The sequence below is a fragment of the Ictidomys tridecemlineatus genome, chromosome 10 (assembly GCF_052094955.1).
Source record: "Ictidomys tridecemlineatus isolate mIctTri1 chromosome 10, mIctTri1.hap1, whole genome shotgun sequence".
NCBI classification, from domain to species: Eukaryota; Metazoa; Chordata; class Mammalia; order Rodentia; family Sciuridae; genus Ictidomys; species Ictidomys tridecemlineatus.
In genome coordinates, this window is record NC_135486.1 from 112,627,943 (window position 1) to 112,651,187 (window position 23,245).

The 23,245-nt window shown below is 35.9% G+C and overlaps 1 protein-coding gene and 1 pseudogene across 4 annotated transcripts in view; both read right to left on the minus strand.

Annotated features, from left to right (window-relative positions):
* LOC144364745 (cytochrome P450 3A9-like) overlaps nucleotides 1-23,245 on the minus strand; it is a 466,715-nt gene that overhangs the window by 34,445 nt on the left and 409,025 nt on the right. The gene's annotated exons all lie outside the window — the stretch shown is intronic.
* Nucleotides 12,822-23,245, minus strand: part of LOC144367279 (cytochrome P450 3A9-like) — a 37,207-nt pseudogene continuing 26,783 nt past the window's right edge.

Below are 23,245 nucleotides of genomic sequence, written 5' to 3' on the forward strand. Positions count from 1 at the left end.
ATGAAATCAAAACAAAAGAAACAATTGAAAAAATTGACAAAACTAAAAGTTGGTTCTTTGAAAAAATAAATAAAATCGACAGACCCTTAGCCATGCTAATGAAGAGAAGAAGAGAGGAAACCCAAATTACTAACATACGGGATGAAAAAGGCAATATCACAACAGAAACTTCAGAAATACAGAAGATAATGAGAAATTATTTTGAATCCTTATACTCCAATAAAATAGAAGATAGTGAGGGCATAGATAAATTTCGTAAGTCATATGATCTGCCCAGATTGAGTCAGAAGGATATAGACCACCTAAACAGACCAATAACAATAGAGAAAATAGAAGAAACCATCAAAAGATTACCAACTAAGAAAAGGCCAGGACCGGATGGGTATACAGAGGAGTTTTACAAAACCTTTCAAGAGGAACTAACGCCAATACTTTTCAAGCTATTTCAGGAAATAGAAAAAAAGGGAGAACTTCCAAATTCATTCTACGAGGCCAACTTCACCCTGATGCCTAAACCAGACAAAGACACTTCAAAGAAAGAAACTACAGACTAATATCTCTAATGAAACTAGATGCAAAAATCCTCAATAAAATTCTGGCGAATCGGTTTCAAAAACATATAAAAAATATCGTACACCATGATCAAGTAGTATTCATCCCTGGGATGCAAGGCTGGTTCAATATACAAAAATCAATAAATGTTATTCACCACATCAATAGACTTAAAAATAAGAACCATATGATCATCTTGATAGATGCAGAAAAAGCATTCGAAAAAGTACAGCATCCCTTTATGTTCAAAACTCTAGAAAAACTAGGGATAACAGGATCATACCTCAACATTGTAAAAGCAATCTATAATCTATGATAAGCCACAGGCCAGCATCATTTTGAATGGAGAAAAATTGAAGAAATTCCCTCTAAGATTTGGTACAAGACAGGGATGCCCTCTCTCACCACTTCTGTTCAACATAGTCCTCAAAACACTGGCCAGAGCAATTAGACAGACGAGAGAAATTGAAGGCATAAAAATAGGAAAAGAAGAACTTAAATTATCACTATTTGCAGATGACATGATTCTTTACATAGCAGACCCAAAAGGGTGTACAAAGAAACTATTAGAGCTAATAAATGAATTCAGAAAAGTGGCAGGATATATTATCAACACGCATAAATTAAATGCATTCCTGTATATCAGTGAAAAATCCTCTGAAATGGAAATGAGGAAAACTACTCCATTCACAATATCCCCCCCAAAAATAAAATACTTGGGAATCAACCTAACAGAAGAGGTGAAAGACTTATACAATGAAAACTACAGAACCCTAAAGAAAGATATAGAAGAAGACCTTAGAAGATGGAAAAATATACCCTGCTCATGGATAGGCTGAACTAACATCATCAAAATGGCGATATTACCAAAAGTTGTTTATAAGTTCAATGCAAAGCCAATCAAAATCCCAACAGCATTTCCTGTAGAAAAAGATAAAACAATCATGAAATTCATATGGAATAATAAAAGACCCATAATAGCAAAAGCAATTCTAAGTAGGAAGTGTGAATCAGGCGGTATAGCGATACCAGACTTCAAACTATACTACAGAGCAATAGTAACAAAAAACAGCATGGTACTGGTACCAAAACAGGCGGGTGGACTAATGGTACAAAATAGAGGACACAGAAACCAATCCACAAAACTAAAACTATCTTATATTTGATAAAGTTGCTGAAAGCATGCAATGGAGGAAGGATAGCATCTTCAACAAATGGTTCTAGGAAAACTGGAAATCTACTTGCATCAAAATGAAACTGAATCCTTTTCTCTTGCCAGGCACAAAAGTTAACTCAAACTGAATCAAGGAGCTTGATGTCAAATCAGAGACATGGCGTCTGATAGAAAAAAAAATTGGCTATGACCTACATACTGTGGGGTCGGGCTCCAAATTCCTCAATAGGACACCAATAGCACAAGAGTTAACAACTAGAATTAACAAATGGGACTTACTCAAACTAAAAAGTTTTTTCTCAGCAAAAGAAACAATAAGAGAGGTAAATAGGGAGCCTACATCCTGGGAACAAATCTTTACTCCTCACACTTCAGATACAGCTCTAATATCCAGAGTATACAAAGAACTCAAAAAATTAGACAAAAAGACAACAAATAACCCAATCAATAAATGGGCCAAGGACCTGAACAGACACTTCTCAGAGGAGGACATACAATCAATCAATAAGTACATGAAAAAATGCTCAACATCGCTAGCAGTCAGAGAAATGCAAATCAAAACCACCCTAAGATACCATGTCACTCCAGTAAGATTGGCAGCCATTTTGAAGTCAAACAACCACAAGTGCTGGCGAGGATGTGGGGAAAAGGGTACGCTGGTTCATTGTTGGTGGGACTGCAAATTGGTGCAGCCAATTTGGAAAGCAGTATGGATATTTCTTGGAAAGCTGGGAATGGAACCACAATTTGACCCAGCTATTTCCCTTCTCGGTCTATTTCCTAAAGACCTAATAAGAGCATGCTACAGGGACACTTCTACATCGATGTTCATAGCAGCACAATTCACGATAGCAAGATTGTGGAACCAACCTAGATGCCCTTCAGTAGATGAATGGATAAGAAAAATGTGGCATTTATACACAATGGAGTATTACTCTGCCTTAAGAAATGACAAAATCATAGAATTTGGAGGAAAATAGATGGCATTAGAGCAGATTATGCTAAGTGAAGCTAGCCAATCCTTAAAAAAATGCCAAATGACTTCTTTGATATAAGGGGAGTAACTAAGGACAGAGTAGGGACGAAGAGCAGGAGAAGAAGATTAACATTAAATAGGGACGAGAGGGGGGAGAGAAAGGGAAAGAGAAGGGAAATTGTATGGAAAGGGAAGGTGATACTCAAAGTTATACAAAATTACATACAAGAGGAAGTGAGGGGTAAGGGAAAAATAATACAAGTGGAAGAAATGTTCTAGGGTAGAGGGGGTTGAGAGAGAAGAGGGGAGGGGAGGGGAGGGGAGGGGGGATAGTAGAGGATAGGATAGAGAGCAGAATTCTTCAGACACTAGAATGGCAATATGTAAATCAATGAAAATTTAATTGATGTAACTGATGTGATTCTGCAATCTGTATAAGGGGTAAAAATGGGAGTTCATAACCCTTTTGAATCAAACCGTGAAATATGATTATCAAAAAAGATGTAATGTTTTGAACGACCAAAAATAAAAAAAAAAACCTGAGACAAAGCTTTAACTATAACAGTACAATAAAACTAAATTACATCACTTCTAGATGGTATAGATTCATTCTTTCATGCTGGAGTGTGGAGGGAAATAAAAAAGAAAAGCCTATTTGGGTTTGGGGTGTTTGTCAGGTTGCTAGTAGATTTTATATTAGGGTTAAATAAGTCTCCTTACTGATGCTAATCTCCCAGAGAAAGGAACGATAATACAAAAGAAAAGAATAAAACTTCTTAAAATTTCTATCAGGTATTTTCTGTTCTAGATGCTCATAATTTAGACATTTCTGTGAATTTCAGGGTGGGAGAATTGAGTTTTTTGAGGAAGGATGTGCTAAGAGAGGTTCACAGAAAAGAGGGAATTGTTCAGTCAGCTTCCCAGGGAGTCTGAGGGGCTATGGTGCATTGTACAAATGGTTCGACATCCAGGAGGGCACAGGAATCACCATATGAACAGGTACAGTCCTCCAGAATATTTTTAGCAGAAAACCCAGAAGATGAAGAAAAAAAAAAACCCAAGGAACATGGTTTTTCCCAGAATTCCCAAAGCTTGAAAGAGTGAGGTTCCCACTGCATGTGAAAAGAACTTATTCATTAGGTGTATCTGTTGAATTCTGGTTCATCACTCTATGTGAAAACTCAGAGCCAATCAGAAAACCCTGGGAACACACCTCATCATGAATCCCCAAACACATAGGAATATAGATTTCAGGACAGGGAGAAGCTCAAGCAGTCTGCCTAAGATCAATAAAAAATTATCAAGGGTTTATTGCAATTTCAATTCCATCTTCTATTTTGATCTTCCAAATAGTTAAGGAAAACAGTAATCTGATTAGGCCACCAACTCCAGGCTTCTGGAGGAGAAAATGCTGGACAGTGACTCACAGATAGAAAAGAATAAGGCTGATAGCCAGGAGTATCTGGATCTCTATGGAAAAATTCACGGTCAGGTTCTTCACCACTTTCATTCATCAGTTTTGAATTCTGTATTTTCTTACAGTTACATGGGCTGCCCTTTGAAGAACTGTGCCTGCAGTGTGTCCCTTCTGTGACGAGCTATGAGCTATGATTCAGTGAGGCCAGTTTTTGTGCTGGGGAATAAGGTGGGGCCAGAGATAAATCAAGTGGAAACGCCACCTTTGCATCTCTGGAATTGGAGGGGTCAAGTGTCCTCTTTGCAGTTGGCAAAGAATCATGCACTCTCCTACTTTGACAGGGACTTAAAGATACTGCCTTGGGTAAAGACATTGATTCTGGGGCCTGAAGCTGTACAATGAGTAACTAAAAGCAGGATAAAGTTTGGCATTCTTCCTTTATTCAGTATCCTTTACTAACTTAATATTTGTGACTGCTCAGCTCTGCACATAGACATGTTAATAATTTAAGGAGTGCTCATACAAAAACTAGCAATAGATTACAAATTTATCTAATCTATCTTATAGCCCTTGAAGATTGAGGCAATGTTGAAGGGACATTCAAGTATCAGCTTTTTAAAAAAAATATATTATTTTTAGTTGTAGATGAACAAAACACCTTTGTTTAATTCATTTATTTTTATGCAGTGCTGAGGGTCAAACCCAGTGCCTCACACATGACAGTCAAGTGATCTACAACTGAGCCACAACCCCAGCCCCTCAAGTGTCAGCTTTTACATTATCTTGTTTAAGAACCCCAGGGTGGATCCCAGAAGTCTTCAGTCATTGTTTATTTCTTTTCAGGAAAGGCAGAGCCTATTAGAAAGATAAATACAGGAGATTTTTCCTGCAACAGGAGCAATATTATCATGGGACCTACACTGCCCCTTTGAGGATTCCAGATCTGGTAGATAAACATCTTGAACAACAAATAAAATGTATTCCTTTTAAGTGATAAGGACTTCTCAGGAGCCACCTAACAGTGCTAGAAGTGAGATAGTGATCCCTCTGACCTCAGTTTGGATAAGACTGCTTCACAATGCATACCTCTTCCCCACTGTCTCAATTCTGCTTCTATTTAAACCTTCAGGTCATGCAAGCACCCGGAAGACATGGCTAAAGACAGGGATCCCCTTGTCTTTCTGGTGTGGCTGCACTGACTAAAGTTCTTTTCTTGATTTTTGCAATTACTTTTTGGATTTGGGGGAGAGGGGGCGGTGAGTGGCCAGACCTGGATTTTGTACCTGGCATGGGACTCCCATAATTTTTTCAATTCTTATTTTGTGGAAAATCAATAAATCACCGTGTAATCAATAATTCCAAAGGTTATGTGATATTATGAGAAACTCAAGTGAAGACACTGGGATTAATCTCCTTATATGTTCCTGGAACCTAGCTGCTTTTTTTTTTTTGCTGTTTTTGTTATTGTTATTGTTTTTATTGTTATAAGTGGACACAATATCATTATTTTATTTTCCTGTGATGCTGAGGATCAAACCCAGTGTCTCACACATGGTAGATGAGCGTTCTACCCCTGAGCATAGCCCCAGTCCCATAGCTGCGGTATAAACAAATCATGAGAACTTTGTCAACACAAGCTCCACCCATATATCTTTGCCCACACAGGTTCCTATGCCTAGAATATTTTTGTGCCTCATGAAAAATCCTGCTGAGCCTCCAAAAGCCAGCTCTTATAGCACCTATTTTGGTAGAGTCTTTCCTTACTAATCTCAAAGAGTAGGACAACTTATTCCTTGTATGTTCTTCTCAGGACTCTATAGGCTGAGGCAGAAAGATCAAGAGTTCAAAAGCAGCTTCAGAAATGCATTGATCCCCTAGGCATCATATGTATATATCAATGATAGTAGAAAGAACTGGTCATTACCCTATGTGCATATATGGTTACATGACTGTGTTTGTCTGCATCATGTACAACCAGAAGAATAAAAAGTTATACTCCATTTTTGTATAATGTCTCAAAATGCACTCTACTGCCATGTATAACTAATTAGAACAAATAGTAAAGTGATGGGGATATGGCTCAATGATTAAGCACCCCAGGATTCAATCCCCAGTACTAAAATAAATAAACAAATAAATAAAAATAAATGAATTAACGCTTCACCTCTGTGGAGAATCACCTCTGGGTTCAATTCCCAGTTCAAAACAAACAAAAAAAATTCTCATAAACTAAGAAATGAACAAATAACCACCATCACCACCATCAACAGCACTTATTCCTCTGAAGCAACTTCTGTGCTCTGCACACATTTCCATTTTGTCCTCTCCATCTTCTAGCACATTGCTTGTTTCCACCAGTGTTTCCCTGAACCAGACATTGAGCTTGTCAAGGTCCCAGTCTGGGTATTATCCACAGAAGGTTTTACTCCTAGAATCAAGAAAAGTTGGCTGAGTTGAATTGGGTAAGATTGCTGTGGTTCTGCATGATCCTTTCTGGGGAGGCTTTGGTGACCACTTCATCTTCCTGCCTTGTTAATATACCAAGAAAAGTTGTCTCTGTGTCAGTCACCTTCACTGTACTTTCAGGATGATCTTTACTAATTCTGTTGGAAAAATGGCCTCTCAAGGCGAGATGGGACATAGACAAGATGGAGCTGATGGTCCCAACAGTGTGTATTTATGTTGCTGTGCAGCCCCTTTGAGAATATTGCAGTACATTGCAAATTACCTAAATTCTTGACAAAAGAGAGGTTCATGCTTTCTGAAAAGTCTGCATGTCCCAAACCAATGGCTGTGAAAGGAAAGAAAAAGAAAACAGTGGCCTGGGTGGACACATAGACCTCCAAACCCCTTGGTGCAATGCTAGAGCAGATACAAGGTCTAGGAACACCAAAATATAATTTGAGCTTTTCCTTTTGGATGATGAGTCAGAATATATGGCCTCCTGATTTTCGGTGAATAGAGAATTAATTAAATAGGTGGACATGGAGTCTGGGCAACTAAGAGAGGAACATCTCTGTAAAAGGTGTCATTACTACCTGTGAGCCCCCATCACTTTAGTGATGAAAGATATCCCCTGATTGTTTGGAAATAACACCAGTTTTTTATCTAATGTTATATAATGGACTATCTATCTAATTGGAACATTATCTAATATTCTGTGTCTACTTGGTCTGGGGCATTAAGGATTAAGTGATAAATCTTCAAAGTTCTTAAAAATCAACAGAAAGAGTAGAAATTTAAGCAGCACAAGCAGGTCATTCTTCTTTTATCTGTTCTCAGTGTCAACCTTCTGTATAAACTTATAAACACTCCAGACAACTCTTCCCATCTCTCTGGTCTGTAAATCCCCAGGGATTCCTGACACTAGCCTGAAAATGTGGACTTCTCACTGGCAAAATATGATAAGATTTGAATGCGTGTAAAACAACATTCATTCAACAAGGAAAGTTTGCAATATCATTTCATAACTATAAACAATTTAATTAGTCCACCCAAACCCCAAAACATTTTTATTTTCTATTAGAAACACATTCCTATGAAAACTATATGTTTCTATGTTATAAAAACATGTGTTTTTCTGAGATGAAGTTATGACTAAATCTAATTTGACTTTCCACCTGCTCTGCTTATATGAGGAACAGCTCATACATGTGAAAATGGACATAATGAAGTTTTACTCAGCCATAAAGAATAATGAAATTATGTCATCTGATAGGAAATGCGTGGAACCACAGAACGTCAGGATAAGTGAAATAAACCAGATTCAGACAGACAAGTGTTGAATATTTTCTGTCGAATGCAGAAGCTATACCAAACTAAGAAATAAAAAGGGGAGTGAACTTCCATGAAAGAGAAAGGGAGACCAGTGTAGCAGAGAAAGTGAAGCAAATTATATTTTATGCTTGTATGATTGCATCAAAACAAACCCCAATATTATATATAATACACAAATAGAATCATTAAAAAACTGACATCAATATCAATAGGCTAATCTGTGCTTAGGACTGAAATGTAATATGTACCAAGTCTTAACCAATGCATTGGCCCATTCATTGATAGGATTATGTGTTTTTTGGTGTTAAATTTTTTTTTAGTTCTTTATATATCCTAGAGTTTAATGCTCTATCTAATGTGTATGTGATTACAAATTTGCTCCCATTCTATAGGCTCTTTATTCACCTTATTGATAAGAAGCTTTTCAGTTTGAATTCATCCCATTTATTGATTCTTGATTTTGATTCTTGTGCTTTAAAAATCTCATTAAGGAATTCAGCATGATGATCCAACATGATGAAGATTTGGACCTACTTTTTCATCTATTAGGTGCAGTGTCTCTGGTTTACTTTATAGGTCCTTGATCCACTTTGAGTTGAGTTTTGTGCATGGTGAGAGATAGGGGTTTAATTTCATTTTGTTGCATGTGGATTTCCAGTTTCTCCTGCCCCATTTTTTGAAAAGGCTATCGTTTCTCCACTATAATTTTTTGGCTTCTTTGTCTAGTATGAGATAACTGTATTTACGTAGGATTGTCTTTGTGTCCTCTATTCTGTATGATTGGTGCCAATACTATGCTGTTTTTGTTACTATTGCTCTGTAGTTTAGTTTATGTTGTGATATAATGATGCCACCTGCTTCACTCTTCTTGGTAAAGTTTGCTTTATGTATTCTGGGTCTCTTATTTTTCCAGATGAGTTTCATGATTGCTTTTTCTATTTCTATGAGGAATGTCATTGGGAGTTTGAATGGGATTGCATGAAATCTGTATAGTTCTTTTGGCAGTATAATCATTTTTAAAATATTAATTCTGTCTATCCAGGAGCATTGGAGGATCTTCCATCTTCTGAAGATTTCTTCAATTTCTTTCTTTAGTGTTCTGTAGTTTTATTTTAGAGGTCTCTCACCTCTTTCATTAAGTTGATTCCCAAGTATTTTATTTATTTATTTATTTTGAGGGTATTGTAAATGGGATGATTTTTCTCATTTCTTTTTCAGAGGATTTTTCACCAATCTAAAGAAATGCCTTTGATTTATGTGTGTTGATTTTACGTCCCGCTACATTGCTGAATTCATTTATTAGTTCTAGAATTTTTCCGGTGGAATTTTTTTTTTTTATCTTCTAGGCAAACAATCATGTTGTGGGAAAACAACGATAGTTTGAGTTCTTCTTTTCTTATCCATATCCATTTAATTTATTTCATCTGTCTAATTGCTCTGGCTTTATTTTCAAGAACTATGTTAAAAAGAAGTGGCAAAAGAAGGCTTCCCTATCTTCTTCCAGTTTTTAGAGGGAATGCTTTCAATTTTTCTACATTTAGAATGATGTTGGCTTTTAAAGTATTCAAAATGTTCCTGTTTATCCCTAGTTTTTCTAGTGTTTTGACCATAGAGGAGTGATGTATTTTGTCTTTCCTCCATCTATTGAGATGATCATATGATTCTTATCTTTAAGTCTATTGATGTAGTGAATTACATTTTATAATGAATGAATTATATTGATGTGATGAATTACATTTATATTTATATTGAACCCACCTTACATCCCTGGGATGAACCCTCCTTGATCATAGTTCACTATCTTTCTAATATGTTTTTGTATTTTATTTGTCAGAAATTGATTGAGAATTTTTGCATCTATGTTTATTAGAGATGGTGATCTGAAGTTTTCTTTCTTTGATGTCTGTCTGATTTTTAAATCAGGGTAATATTGGCATGATAGAATGAGTTTTCAAGGGCTCTCTCTTTTTCTTTTTCATGAAATAGTTTGAGGAGTATTTGTGTTAGTTCTTTGAAGGTCTTGTAGAACTCAGCTATGTATCTGTCTGGTCCTTGGCTTTTTTTGGTTGGGAGGCTTCTGAAGCCAACTTCTATTTCATTCCTTGAAATTTATCTATTTAACTCGTGAATATTATTCTGATTCAGTTTGAGCAGATCATATGAACCTAGAAATTTGTCAATTCCTTTGATATTTTCTATTTTACTAGAGTACAAATTTTCAAAATAGTTTCTAATTATTTTGTGTATTTCTGTCGTGTTCATCATGATATTTTCTTTTTCATCACAGATGTTAGTAATTTGAGTTTACTCTCTATTCCTTTAAGCATGGCTAAGGGTTTATTGATTTTATTTGTTTTTTCAAAGAACAAACTTTTTATTTTGTCAATTTTTTTAATTATTTCTTTTGTTTCAGTTTCATTGATTTCATCTCTGAATTTAATTATATCCTGTTTTCTACTGTTTTTGATCTTGATTTGTTGTTCTTTTGGTGGAGGGGGTTTTCAGATGTGATTTTAGGACATTTATTTGTAGACTTTTTATTCTTTTAAGGAATGAGCTCCATGCACTGAACTTTCCTCTTAGTATTGCTTTCATAGTGTCCCAGAAATTTTGATATGTTGTGTCAGTGTTCTCATTTACCTCTAAGAATTTTTTAAATTATTTTAGATTTTTTTTTAGTTGTACATGGACATCATGTCTTTATTTTACTTATTTTCATAAGCATTTCTAAGGATCAAGCCCAGAGACTCACACATGCTAGGAAAGCACTCTGCCACTGAGCAACAACCTCTAATAATTTTTAATCTCCTCTTTGATGTCTTTCACAACACATTGTTCATTCACTAGCATAATATTTACTCTCCAGGTTTTGGAGTATCTTCTATTTTTTATTTTATCACTTATTTCTAATTTTATTTCATTATAATCTGGTAGAATTCAGGGTAGTGTCTCTACTTCTTTGTATTTGCTAAGAGTTGTTTTGTTGCATAATATATTGTCTATTTCAGAGAAGGATCTATCTGTTAAGTCTAAGTTATTGATTGTATTATTGAGTTCTATAATTTCTTTGTTTAGCTTTTGTTTGGAAGATCAATCCAGTGGTGAAAGAGGCATGTTAAAGTCATCCAGAATTACTGTATTGTGGTCTATTTGACTCTTGAAGTTGAGAAGAGTTTGATTGATGAGCATAGATGCTCTACTGCTTGGGGCATACATATTTACAAATTTTTCGTCTTGTTGATGTATGGTTTCCTTAAGTAGTATAAAATGTTCTTTTTTATCCCTTTTGATTAACTTTGGCTTGAAGTCTCTTTGACATGAAGGTGGAAACCCCTACTTGTTTCCACAGTCCACGTACATGTGTTTTTTCCCAACCTTTCACCTTTGGTCTGAGGATGCTTTTTTCCTATGAGATGAGCCTCTTGAATGCAGCATATTGTTGGGTCTTTTTAAAAATTCAATCTGCCACTCTAGTTCATTTTTATTGGTGAGTTCAGGGCATTAATATTGAGGGTTACTGTTCAGACATGATTTGTATTCCCAGTCATTTTTGTTTATTTTTGGTGTTCAAATTGACTTGGTTTCTCTTTTGGCTGATTTTTCATTTAGTAAAATAACTCCCTTTGCTGATTTTCATTGCTTATTTTCATTTTCTTCTCGTGGACTATTTTGCCAACAATGTTCTGTAGTGCAGTCTTACTAGTTGTAAATTCTTTTAACATATGTTTGTCATGGAAGGTTTTTATTTCATCATCAAATCTAAAGCTTAATTTTCCTGAATATGATTCTTGGTTGGTATCCATTTTCTTTCATAGCTTGGTATATATTTTTGCAGGATCTTCTGGCTTTCAGGATCTGGATTAAAAAATCTGCAGAGATCCTAATTTGTTTTCTCTATATGTGATCTCATTCCTTTCTCTGTGGCTTTTAATTTTTTATCCTTACTCTGTATGCTAGACATTTTTATTATAATGCATCTTGGTGAGGATTTTTTGTAATTTTGTACATTTGGTTTCCTATAGGCTTCTTGTATTTGATTTTTCAATTTATTCTTCATACTTGGGAAATTTTTTTTATATTATTTCATTGAAGAGATTATGCATTTCTTTGGTTTGAATCTTTGTGCCTTCCTCTATTCCAGTAAATCTTAGATTTGATCTTTTGATGTTATCCTATAATTATTGGGTGTTCTGTTTATGGATTCTTACCATCTTCACTGTGTACTCAACTTTTCTTTCAAGATTGTATATTTTCTCTTCATTATCTGACGTTCTGTCTTCCAAGTGATCTAATCTGATGTTTATGCTTTCTGTTAAGTTTTTGTTTGTTTATTGATTGTTTCCTTGATTTCTGATTTTATTTTCAGAATTTCTCTTTCTTAAAGTACTATTTTGCTACCTGTATTTGCCTCTTATCTCTTTGTTGGTGCGATCAATGGTTGCTTGTATTTTTTTGATTAGGTCATTCTTTACTTTGTAGGTCATTTTAATTATGTATATTTCTAATTCATTCCCTTACATTTCATCAACTGCACTGTTTATAGATTCTATTATTGTAGTATCTTGTTGTGTTTAGGGGAATTTTTTTCCTTTTTTTAATGTTGTCTATGTGTCTTCCTTTCTTGCACTGCAAATCTGAGTTATTACAGTTTCTACCCTATAATCTTATAGTGTCTCTGAAGATTACTTGTACCTCTCCTTTGTTTTGGACTTCTGGCCCCCAGCCAATGTCCCGAGATAATGCTACTGCAACTAAATGTGATGGTGGCAATAGTGGAGATAACTCAAGATAGCTGTGGGGTTGTCTCAAGATGGATGCAACTACTTTCAGAGATGGGGCTAAAAAGTGGGCCTCACAGTGGCTTTGGGCTGCCTGTTCTGAAATGCAGCTTCCTGCAAGCCCTACCTGTTCTCCCAAGGTGGAGACTACTGCATGAGGAAGGTTTTGGCGATGCTTATAGAGGCCCAAGATGGAGGTGGGGTAGGCCTGAGTTCTGTTGTACATCTGCCAGTCGGCTGGGTGGACCTGGGATTTCTTCCACCCTTTTTTGAATGTTTTCTTGCTTTTTGCACAAAAGGTGTTAAAGGCTCACCTTGGACTTTCGCAATTTTTAACCTGGAATCAGCCTTTTGTCTAACCATCCCTGCTTCCTATAGAGAAATATGGTATTTTTGTTCCAGATTCTGATCACAAAGACTGATCCACTGGTCTTGCTATTAAAATGTCATTGTTACCGAGTCCCATTAGTGCAGAAAAGTATAAATTTAATTTTCTACATTCTAACACACACACGCACACACACTCTCTCTCTCACACACACACTTGTTTCTCTATTTTTTCTATCTGAAAAGCATGAATTTACAGTGATACATTCCATTTCAGTCCTACTTCACAGGTCACATCCCAATTTTCTTTTCTAAACCAGAGAGTCACTTCACCAACAATTCTTATGAAAACTGGATTTAATTATTCTTGATGTGTTTACTTATTTAAACAAGCTCTGTTTATACAACTAAATTCAATTCATCCTATTCTAATACCACACACGCTCATTAGCTCACCTAGGTGTTTTTTACCCTATTTTGTCAATGAGTATTTATGACAGGCAATCTCTGTCTGTGGAGCCCATCTCAAGTTGCTTACGCTTCCATACTAGGCAGGATGTCCCTTCTGAGTGAACCTTCCCAATTGTATCTTATATCTGACTTTAAGCCACTATTATTTCCTCCTCCATCACAAAGTGTTCCCTCACATAGCTGGACTGCATCTAATGGCATTAGGGGTGAAGTATTCAAGAAGGGAAGGGGAAGTAAAGGGAAAGAACAGAAGGAACAGGACAGAAAATGGAAAAATCCTGTGTAGCTCATGATACCAGGTGAATCTGAGGAGCACTGCTATAGAAACAATTGACTATCAACCACTTTCTAATTCAATGCTCCTTGTGCTTGTTATCAAATTAGGAGTTGAAGATGGACTACAAATTTGTTTCTTGCTTTCCAGAATTAACAAGGGAGATAGGATGGGAGTATGAAATCTAAGCTAGAGATATAGTAATAACTATTTCAGTAGAATGTTACAAATTTTGTGCTTCAAAAATGACAGAAGGCCACTATGAATATTCTTTTCCAGCAGTGGGGAAACTCACAGTGGATTAACTTCATCTTGCTATTTAATCTGAATTGCTGAAAAAGCTCCATGTATTCACTGATTGTGATGATCAAAAGATTGAATTTTGACTCTCACTGATTCAGTACTATATATCCCCTTAAATGGACATAAAGGCTTCAGATAAATTTCTATAAGGATATGTTTATTGACTTTCTCATTATAAAATTTATCAAAACATATTTCAAAGAACACATCATATATCAATGTCACTACAAAAGCCACCACAACCTCCCTCATTTTCATTAAAAATTACTGACAAATTTGGTGGTAATTGTTGATTCTCTAATCAGAGCTAAGGGGGAGCTGCCAGTATTAACTGGCAGTGAGAAGAGAGAGCCCATTAGACACAGAAAGAGTGAGTCTTCACATCTGGAACTGAAGTGGGCACCTCCTTTTCATCAGAAAATACATAATACTTTGCACAGACCCTGAGCAAGCTCAGCAAAGTTCCAGCATCTCTTATCATTCATCAATTGAGGAATATAGAGTCTATATTCATTTTGAGTTTTCTTCACAAAATACATTTTTGTTCTCTGATGTTCTGGGTCCCAGGCTCTGAGGACAACAATGCACAAGTCCTTAGGAAAGTTCAGACTACACTTACTGTTTCATCTCTGCAAACAGCCTTCAGAATAATGGGCTTTTCAGGTTGAAGAAGTCCTTGATCGGTTAATTTCAGGGGAATCTGTAACTATAGAAAAGCACATGGAAAAGCAATGAATGAAACACCAAGAACCAAAGCTGCAAGGTAGAGAAGATACATTAAGCCCAGTGATTCTCCACAAACAAAAAAACTACTTATAGTATCATCTACTTTGAATTCATCCTACTCATTCTCTAAAGTGTATCATGATTGCATAGTAAAATTATTTATCCGAAAATTATTTCACAAACATTTATCCTTTACAAGGCCTGAGACAAGGAGGTTCTGTAAGTTCTGGTGAGGAAATCTTATCTCAAACATCGGAACCCTGCTATCACCACACCTCATGACTGTGCACAGGGTCTCTCCACGAGACTTGGAGCTGAATTTACACTGTGCTCAAGTTCACAGTTCACACATACACATGTCACACTAATCTGCATTGAGTCCATATGTTTTTTACACTTTGGTCTTCATAAAGCCATAGATTTAGAGCCCTCATGGTGAAGAACTCTAAATCTCAAAGATGGTGCAAAAGAGACTCACTGGACTATAGATCTAAGAATTAAATGATGAATGAGAATAAATTTTTCTGTGACTCTGCCCCTCTATTTGGAAAAAATCTTTAAATAAAATATTATTTATATGAAAAGCTACTGACCTGTGTTTCCTTACAAATTTGGAAAGAGAAGGTCTGCATTACTTTGACAAAAGCAAGTTTTATGTTCATGAGAGAAAACCTCATGCCGATGCAGTTTTGGGGGCCATTTTCAAAGGGCATGTACACGTAAGGACTGATGCTGTCCTTGTTATTCTTACTGAACCTGGTTCCACAATAGATAAGAAGTCAACAAAATATTAAAACCACAACAGTTACTTGTTTCAGTTTGTGCCTTGGACACCCCCAATTAATAGTATAAAAAAATGATTTCTGGGCTGGTCATTGAAATCCAGCTGTGGTTTTGCTATGAAAATTGTTAAGCTATAGAGTTTTTCTACCTTTTTCTTCCTTAGCCTATAGGAATTTTTCCACCTTTCTCCCCTTTATTCTATAGGATCTTTCAGTCTTTTTGAGATGAGATAAATGCTGTTTCAAAGTAAATTATCGTTAATTGAGACAGAAAAGGAAACAAAACATGGTAAACAACATGGCAGCGGGCACGAAGAGATCAAGTCTCTGACATCTTCAGCTGCGCAGGCATAGGGAGTCGTAAACCGTCTAAATGCTGTTTGCTCAGGATCACTGGGCAATGCTGAGCTGATGTGGATTTGGGGTGAACAGTCTGGGCTTCTCAGAACACACACCGAGCCTGGATCGGCTGAATTCAAGCTCCTGTTCGCTTGCTTCTCACAGACAAACTGCTGTGACTCAGCACTAAACGATCCCGCTGAAACAACTGGTCAGCCCTTCTTATCTTACGGAGGTTAATGCCAACCGAGCCTTCATAGGCAGCGGCCACAGGATTGAAATTGGGCTTGGGAGAGAGAGTCAAGACCCACCCTTTGCATTGGTCACCCAGCAAAGGAAACAAACTGTCACCATTTGCATGGGATATCACCATGGCAGAGAAATGATGTCACCAGAATGCAGAGGAGGAGATAACTTTATTGAAACCAGCGGCAACAGGTCTGTAATCCCCTAGCCTTCCCTTTCCACACAGCTCTCCCGTGAGCACGAGAGCCATACCAAGGGAATCAGGAGTGACCGGGACCCATGGGGCAGAACTCCCGGCTACCGCTCCAACCAGTGCTGACAACTGAGGTCTCGTGCACCAGCTACCGGAGGCGTGGCTACCAGAGGGCAAGCAAAATTCTCTGAGGGTTCTCAGCCCCAAGCTTTACAAACTTAGGGTCTGAGGGAATGGCAAACAGGGAGAGTGTGCCCAGTCGTTCATGAAAACAGGGCTCCCGGAAACAGGAGACCTGGCGAGTAGCCAGTATTGTGTTGAGCATCACCAGTGAGAGGGGCCTGGCTAGAGGAAAAGTAGGGAAGTGACTAAACACAAGAGGAGGCCCTAGACACTCAGGATTAGAGACTCGCCCAGTCTGGGAGGAGAAGCTGCTGCACAGTGATTGATTCCCGCATATTGAGAGGAGTAGCTTGGCCCGGTGAGCACAGCTCCACCTACTGGAAGGGAAATTAATCAAACTTTAAGACTGCATTTATATATATATATTTTTTAATTTGGGTTTTTTAATTTTATTTTTTTTGTTGTTTTCTAAATTTTTAAATTTTTTAAAATTTTTTTTAAATTTAAATTTTTATTTTTTATAAAATTTTTAATTTTTTTCTTTTCTATTTTTTCTTTTGCCTTTTTATTTCTTTTCAATTTTCTTATTCCCCCTTCCTTGAATTCTACCTGCTTACTCTTATTCTCTTTAGTGAGTTTTTCCCTTCCCTTCTAATACCTTTCCTCCCAAGCTTCAAAGAAATTTATAGGAGTAAACAGTAACTCAGCAGTCAAACAGAATAAGAAGTAACATGAGCAGCATGGAAAAGCAAGGAAGAAAAGGAGTACAAACAATGAAGGACAGCCTAAATATTCGGGAGGAACTAAAGTCATCAGAAAAATGGTCAAATAAAGAACTCAAGGAATACCTTAGAGAGATGGAATGGAACCTTAAAGAGGATATGAGACAGAAAATTTAAACAGTGAAAGAACACATTGAAAATGAATTACATAAAGAGATAAAAGAAGAAGTTAAGCATCTTTATCAGGAGAGAGAGATTATTAAAAAAATCAAAGAATAATTCTAGAAATGAAGGAAACTATAAACTAAATTAAAAACTAAAATGAGAGTATCACTAACAGAATTCAGCAAGTAGAAGCCAGAACGTCAGATAATGAAGACAAAATGTATCATCTTGAAAAGAGTCTAGCCAACTCAGAAAGGCTGGTTATAAATCACGAGAAAAATATCCAAGAGATATGAGATAACATAAAATATCAATCTTAAGAGTCATCGGGATAGAGGAAGGTATAGAGATTCAAAACAAGGGAATGAGAAACCTGCTGAATGAAATAATTACAGAAAACATTCCAGATATAAAAAAAGAAATGGATATACAAATTATCTGTGCATACAGGATATTGAGCATACAAAATCACAGTAGACCAATGCCAACACACATTGTTATAAAGATATCCAATATACAGAACGAAGAGAAAATATTAAAAGCTACAAGAGAAAGGAGGCAGATTATATTCAGGGGTAAACCAATAAGGTCAACAACGGATTTTTAATCACAGACGCTGAAAGCGAGAAGATCCTAGAACAATGTATATAAAAAACTGAAAGACAATGGATGCCAACCAAGAATTCTGTATCCAGAAAAGTTAAGCTTCAGGAATGACAACGAAATAAAAATCTTTCATGATAAACAAAAGTTAAAAATCTGCAGCCAGAAAACCAGCATTGCACAGCATATTGAGCAAAACATTACATGAGAAAGAAATGAAAAACAATAACCAAAACCATCAGTGTGAAGTGCCTCAGTAAAAAGAGACACAGGACAGGGGGAAAGCTAATCATGGAGAAACAAACTAAATTAAAAAAAAAAGATAAATAATCAAACATGGCTTGAAGTACAAACTATATATCAATAGTAACTCTAAACGTTAATGGCTTAAACTCTCCAATAAAGTGACATAGGCTGGTAACATGGATTAAAAAAACAAAACCAACAATATACTGCCTCCAGGAGACACATCTGATTGGAAAAGATATACACAGGCTGAAAGTGAAAGGTTGGGAAAAAATATACCATGCACATGGTCCTTGTAAGCAAGCAGGGGTTGCCATCCTCATATTGAATAAAATCGACTTCAAGACTAAGTTAATCAAAAGGGATAAGGAAGGACATTATATACTGTTAAAAGGAACCATTAAACAACAAGATATAACTATTATCAACATTTATGCACCAAATAATGGTGCTGCCATGTTCATAAAATAAATTCTCCTCAAGTTCAAGAATCAAATAGACCACAACACAATAACTATGGGTGACTTCAACACACCTCTCTCACCATTGGACAGATCTTCCAAACAAAAGTTGAGTAAACAAACTATAGAACTCAATATCACAATCAATTATCTAGACTTAACTGACATATATAGAATATATAAATCATCATCAAGTGGATATACTTTTTTCTCAGCAGCACATATATCTTTCTCAAAAATAGACCATGTATTATGCTATAGGGCAACCCTCAGTAAATATAAAGGGGCGGAGATAATTCCATACATTTTATCTGATCATAATGGAATGAAACTGAAAATCAATGATAAAAGAAAGAAGTAAAAATCCGACATCACATGAAAAATGAACAATATGTTACTGAATGATCAATGGGTTACAGAAGACATAAAGGAGGTAATCAAAAATTCTTAGAGATAAATGAAAATACAGACACAACATATCGGAATCTATGGGACACAATGAAAGCAGTTTTAAGAGGGAAATTCATCACCTGGAGGTCATTCCTCAAAAAAAGAAAAAAACCAACAAATAAATGAGCTCACACTTCATCTCAACACCCTAAAAAAGAAGAGCAAAACAACTGCAAATGTAGCAGAAGGCAAGAAATAATTAAAATCAGAGTGGATATCAAAGAAATTGAAACAAAAAAAATTATTGAATAAATTAACAAAACTAAAAGTTGGTTCTTAGAAAAAATAAATAACATCGATAGATCCTTAGTTATGCTAATGAAGAGAAGAAGAGAGAGAACTTAAATTACTAACATATAGGATGAAAATGGCAATATCACAACAGATGCTACAGAAATACAGAAGTCAATTAGAAATTATTTTGAAAACCTATATTCCAATAAAATAGAAGATAGTGTAGACATCGATAAATTTCTTAAGTCATATGATTTGCCCAGACTGAGTCAGGAGGATACACACAATTTGAACAGACCAATATCAATGGATGAAATAGAAGAAGCAATCAAAAGACTACCAACCAAGCAAAGCCCAGGACTGGATGGGTATACAGTAGAGTTTTACAAAACCTTTAAAGAAGAATTAATACCAATAATTTTCAAGTTATTTCAGAAAATAGAAAAATAGGGAGCTCTTCCAAATTCATTCTATGAGGCCAACATCACCCTGATTCCAAAACCAGACAAAGACACCTCACAGAAAGAAAACTACAGACCAATATCTCTAATGAACCAAATGCAAAAATCCTTAATAAAATCCTGGCAAATTGGATACAAAAACACATCAAAAGAAATGTGCACCATGATCAAGTAGGATTCATCCCTGATATGCAAAGATAGTTCAGTATATGGAAATCAATTAATGTTATTCACCACATCAATAGACTTAAAGATAAGAACCATAAGATCATCTCCATAGACACAGAAAAAGCATTTGATAAAGGACAGCATCCCTTTATGTTCTAAACTTTAGAAAAACTAGGGATAACAGGAACTTACCTTGACATTGTAAAAGCTATCTATGTTAAGCCTCAGGCTAGCATCATTCTGAATAGAGAAAAATTGAAGGCATTTCCTCTAAAATCTGGAAAAAGACAGGGATGCCCTCTATCACCACTTCTATTCAATATAGTTCTCGAAACACTGGCCAGAGCAATTAGACGAAAGAAATTAAAGGTATAAAAATAGGGGAAGAAAGAACTTAAATTATCACTATTTGTGGAAGACATGATTCTATACCTAGAAGACCCAAAAGGGTCTGCAAAAAAAAAACTACTAGAAATAATAAATGAATTCAGCAAAGTGGCAGGATATAAAATCAACACGCATAAATCAAAGGCATTTCTGTATATCAGTGACAAAACTTCTGAAAATGAAATGAGGAATAACACTCCATTCATAATATCCTCAAAAAAAATAAAATACTTGGGAATCAACCTAACAAAAGACGTGAAAGATTTATACAATGAAAACTACTTAACCCTAAAGAGAGAAGTAGAAAAAGATCTTAGAAGATGGATAAATATACCCTGTTCATGGATAGGCAGAACTAACATCATCAAAATGGTGATATTACCAAAAGTTCTCTATAGGTTTAATGCAATGCTAATCAAAGTCCCAACGGCATTTCTTGTAGAAATAGATAAATCAATCATGAAATTCATATGGAAAAATAAAAGACCCAGAATATCAAAAGAAATTCTAAGCAGGAAGTGTGAATCAGGCAGTATAGCGATACCAGATTTTTACCCCTCGCACATTAGATAGAACATCAATCTCTAGGGTATATAAATATCTCAAAAGTTAAGCATCAAAAAAACAAATAACTCAAGCAATAAATGGCCCAAGAACCTTAACAGACACTTCACAGAAGAGGATATACAACCAATCAACAAATATATGAAAAAATTCTTATCATCTTTAGCAATTAGAGAAATGCAAATCAAAACTACTCTAAGATACATCTCACTCCAGTCAGAATGGCAGCTATTATGATGCCATTATAAGTGTTGTCAAGGATGTGGGGGAAAATACTATACTCATACATTGTTGGTGGGACTGTAAACTGGTGCAGCCAATATGGAAAGCAGTATGGAGATTCCTTGGAAATCTGGAATTGGAACCACCATTTTACCAAAATATCCCTCTCCTTGGTTTATACCTAAAAGGCTTAAAAACAGCATGCTACAGGAACAGAGCCACATCAATGTTTATAGCAGTATAATTCACAATAGATAAATTGTGGAGCCAAACTAGATGCCCTTCAGTAGATAAATGGATTAAAAAATGTGGAATATATACACAATGAAATTTTACTCAGCATTAAAAGAGAATAAAATCATGGCATTTGCAGGTAAATAAATGGTGCTGGAGAAGATAATGCTATGTGAAGTTAGCCAATTCCAAAAAAAAACAAAAACAAAAACAAATTCTGAATGTTTCTTTGATAAAATGAGGCTGACTCATAGTCGGGTAGGGAGGGGTAACATGGGGAGGAATAGACGAACTCTAGATAGGGCAGAAGGCTGGAAGGGAAAGGGAGGGTGCAGGGGACTAGCAAGGATGGTAAAATGTGATGAACATTATTATCCAAAGTACAGGTATGAAGACAGAATTGGTGTCAACATACTTTATAACAAACAGAGATATGAGAAATTGTGTTATATATGTGTACTAAGAATTGTAATGCATTTCATTGTCATTTATTTTTAAAAAATCAATTTAAATTTTTTTTAAAAAAAGAATTTAGGATAATGAATAGAGACAAATTCATATCATTTTTCAAAAAAGTGTTATATTTATAACAGGAAAACTGCTTAAATACAAAGACATATATGAAAATAATTACATAGCTACCTGTATGTCACCTATGATAAAAAATACAAGAACATGCTTGAACAACCCTAGCCCAGGGTGGTTCTCTTTCCCGGAGGCCCTGTACCTTTCACGGCAGAACTCCTCAGGCTCTGGCCAATGCTCTGGGTCTCGATGAAGAACATAGCTTGATATCATCACCACTGTCCCCTTCCTAATGGGAACTCCATTGATTTCAACATCTTTCTTACAGAGCCTCTCAAGTCTGCCAGCAATTGGGTACAACCTGAGAGTTTCATTCACCACCATGTTCAGGTACTCCATCTGTAACACGGTATCATAGGTAGCAGGTTCCTGAAGAGAAAAAAAAAAAGATTTTTGGAAATTCATGTTTGGAACTAACTTTAAACTCAATATACATAGTTTTATTAAAGTGTTAGGAAGTCCCAAAGATAACAGAATGGAGAAAGAGAGTAGTGCTTATAATTGACTAAGCATTGTAATAAAAATCATGTACATTTGACAACCATGTCCAAGGCCCATTGAGAAGTGCAGAGTAGTTATGTACATAAGAGATTTTTGGGAATATCCTAAATTCAGTGTATAATATCCTCAGCATCATCATGTACTACTTTTCCTCATGCGAGGAAAAGTAACTAATAGAATATGACAATTACACTGAGGCAAAATATGTGAAAGTCACTGTTACCTTTCTTTAGAAAAGTCACATGTCTATTTTTCAAGGAAATAAAAAAGAGGAAATAACCCATTATATATCAGTTTTTTCTTGAATAATCCTGCTTTGAGTATATATATGAAACTTAGAGATAACACTACATTATGTAAAAAATGTTTGGAGAAACTGGTAACTTCCATCTCAGTACCACCAAAAGAAGGCTAAGATTCGATGGCATCATGTCACACAATTTAAGTTTCAGAGAACATTCTAAGGAAGACAGAAAGCCACTCTCAGCCCCACCCCTTGTTGCTGGACCAGTCTCCTGGTTGTTCTTCAGGGCTTCATTGTGAGCTCTGAAGAAGAGGCTTTGTGTCTACTTCACTGCCAAACAAGCCATGCCAGCCCCAGAGACCAGGTGTCTTCATATCCAATAGACTCCCGGTTTAGGTAGAGGTGTGAGGACAGCAGGAACATGTGGCTAATGCCTGGTGTGATATTGGAGAGGACACAAGGTAGAAGTAAAGTGTTTGGTTAAGGAGCCAGAAAACCTGACTCATCCCTTGGCTGCTTCTCTCTAATACATGATTAGAG